The following is a 3346-nucleotide window of genomic DNA, read 5'->3' as shown; positions in this document are numbered from 1 at the left end:
AATGGAATATTATTCAGCCATAAAGAAGAATATTACGGCATTTGTGGTAAATGGATGGAACTGGAGAATATCATGCTAAGTGAAATAAGCCAATCCCAAAAAAACAAAGGCCAAATGTTTTCCCTGATAAGTGGATGATGATACATAATGAGGGTGGGGGGAGGGGTATAAGAGAAGAATGGAGGAACTTTAGATTATGTAGAGGAAAATGAAAGGGAGGAGGAGGCAGGGGTATGAAAGATGGTGGAATGAGACAGATATTATTACCCTATGTACATGTGTGATTACATGAATGGTATGTATCTACATCATGCACAACCATAGAAACGAAATGATGTACCCCATTTGTGTACAATGAATCAAAATGCAGTCTGTAAAAATAATAATAATAATAATAATAATAATAATAATAATAAATACTGCAACCTGGGGATCGGTTGTACAATGCACAAAGGAGTGCCATCTAAGGCGTGCAGCCCTGAACACAGCTTGAGGTGGCCACGACGGTGTGAAACACACGGTCGGACTGAGCCCCAGTGTCCTTTGCTGCTTTGCAGCCTCCTCTGTGTCCAAATGAGGCTCCAAGGGCCTTAGGAAGACCTCTCAGGGTGGGATGGGAAAGGATGGTGGTGGGCCAGAAGGAGTGAGCACATAAGACAAAATGGTTTTCTTTGTAAAGACAGAAAAGTCCAGAAGAGCTACAGCACGCCATGAGACTACATTCTAGTGGCTGTGAAATTGGATCCCACAGGTTCATTAACCAGGCAAGTGTGTGCATGCGTGTGTGTGACAGAGAGAGAGAGAGAGAGAGAGAGAGAGAGAGAGAGAGAGAGAGAGATGGGGCTATGAGGGGTGCTAGGAATGGGAGAGAACCCGAGAGCAGGACAGAGGGACAGGCTATCACCTCCCCATTTTTGTTTTACCTACAAAAAGGCTACCTCAGGAGTACAGTCTGACTGAGAACTGCAGTCTGCCTCCCAAGCTGGGTCGAGGATTGACCCTGGGGTGGGGTGGGGGTGCAGGGGGCAGTGGCTGGAGGAGGCCTTGTGGTGAGGGGTGACCTCAGCTACCGCCTCCTCCTCCCACACTGGCAGGACATGCTGATTGCTGCCTGGTGCCAACTCCAGGACCTACTCCTCACTTGCCTTGTTGCTGGAGGTGAAGAAGACCCCACCTGGGTGCCTGACCTCTGCTGTGTCCTGCCAGGGAACCTCTATTTTGGTCCTTACCATCCCCTCCTTTCATGCAACCAAGAGAGTGGGCCTCAGGACACTCTGCCCTCCCACAGAGTATTGTTAATTTTTACATGAACTTTCATTTTTAAAGAGTATTAAACTGACAGGAAAGTTGCCAAGATAGTGGAGAGAGTACCCATTTACCTCATATCCATTTTTCTCATTGTTAACATCTTAGGTTAGTATGGTACACTTGCCACAAGTATGAACCAATTATTAACTAAAGAGTCCATTCAGATTTCCTTAGTTTTTTTTTTTTGTTGTTGTTTTTTTTTTTTTTTTTTTTTGCGGTGCTGGGGATCGAACCGACTGAGCTATCTCCCCAGCCCCCTTAGTTTTTACCTAATATCTTTTTTCTGTTCCAGTATCCCATCCAGGAGACCACATTACAGTTAGTCATTATGTCTCCTTGGATTCCTCTAGACTGTGATGGTGGTATCTCAGGCCTCCCTGATTTTTGTTGATCTTAGCATGCTGATTTGTTTGTTTTTTGGTACTGGGAATTGAACCCAGGGTGTTCTACCACTAAGTTACATTGCTAATCCTTTTTATTTTTTATTTTGAGACATGGTCTAAGTTGTCCTGGCTGGCTTCCTCAGCCTCCTGAGTTGCTGGGATCACAGGTATGTGCCACTGTACGCAGAGCACTATCGTGGTTTTTTTTTTTTTTTAAGCATCTCCTTCTGATACTAGAACACATTCCAGGCTCCTCTTGCATATTCCCCTTCCCAATTTTAGAATCAGCTATTTCACCAAGAATCCCTGGTTCCTTTTATAAGAGAATGAATGAATGAATAATTTGGGGGGTATGGGGATTGAACCCAGGAGTGCTTAACCACTACACTGCACCACATTCCTGCCCTTTCCCTTTTTGAGACATGATCTCACTAAGTTGCTTAGGGCCTTGCTCAGTTGCAGAGGCTGGCCTGGAAATTCTAATCCTCCTGCCTCACCCTCCTGAGTCACTGGGATTAAAGTTGTGGGCCACCATGCCCAACTGAATAAATAATTTTTCAAGTGTGGTAATGTTGTAATTACTTTAATATATATATTTTTTCAGTTGAAGATTGACACAATACCTTTATCATACTTATTTATTTATTTATGTATTTATTTTTATTTGGTGCTGAGGATTAAACCCAGTGTCTTTCACCAGCCAGACAAGTGCTCTACCACTGAGCTACAATCCCAGCCCTGGTATAGTTACTTTTTAAAAAGTTTCTTTACACTTGGCACATACACACTGACATATATAGATTAAATGATGTGCCAGATTTGCTTCAAAATCACATGGAAATGGGGAATGGATATGAATGTATAAATGAAATAAGACTGGTAATGGGCTCATCATGAGCTGTGTAATGGGTAGGGGTTTCCTTTTACAATATTATTTTTGTATGTGTTTTAAATGGACTATAATAAAGCTTTTCACAGAGAAGGGGATATTTGATAAAGTTAATATTTGCTCACAGAAACAGATGTTTATAGTAGATACTAACACAGCATAACTTTTACCTTCTATTTTTTAAAATTCCACTTACACAGCATAAAAAAGGTTGTTCCTAAATTTCCAAGAATATTAGCTTGGCTCAATGAAAAAGGAATTATCCAAGAGTTTAGAGACATAATATGTAAACAGTCTATAGAACATAGGATAGCTTTCTTAAAACTTAAAATTTTATACATTGCAGTTAGATCTTCAAATCCTAAATGAGCTCAAGTGCGTGCACGCGTGCACAACACACACACACACACACACACACACACACACACTCCAAACCTTTCTAGATATTCAGAGATTTGGGTTCTTTCATCTCTTCTACCTCAAGGCCCAAACTTCCAGGACTATCTGCCCTATCCACAGTAAGAGTCCTCTGGATCACTCCTCTTCCTGACATGCTCCATGATGGTGAGAGGAGCCACACCAGATTAACAAGGTACAAATATCAACAAGAATAATTATATCTTAAACTGGAGATGTATTGGAAATGGCCATGTTTTTAAAAAGAAATTTTATTTTTGTTCTTTTTTTTTTTTCTGTGGTGCTGGGGATTGAACCCAGGGCCTTGTGCTTGTAAGGCAAGCACTCTACCAACTGAGCTATATCCCCA

At 41.6% G+C, this 3346-nt stretch overlaps 1 non-coding gene across 1 annotated transcript; it reads right to left on the bottom strand.

Annotated features, from left to right (window-relative positions):
* Nucleotides 1–3272: 3272 nt before the first annotated feature.
* On the bottom strand, nucleotides 3273–3346 carry Trnav-uac (transfer RNA valine (anticodon UAC)). Its single transcript has one exon. It is a non-coding gene; the product is annotated as a tRNA-Val (tRNA).

This window comes from Sciurus carolinensis, unplaced genomic scaffold, assembly GCF_902686445.1.
Source record: "Sciurus carolinensis unplaced genomic scaffold, mSciCar1.2, whole genome shotgun sequence".
Lineage (NCBI taxonomy): Eukaryota > Metazoa > Chordata > Mammalia > Rodentia > Sciuridae > Sciurus > Sciurus carolinensis.
The sequence above is the reverse complement of the archived record's forward strand: the minus strand, read 5'-3'. Positions and strand labels throughout refer to the sequence as shown.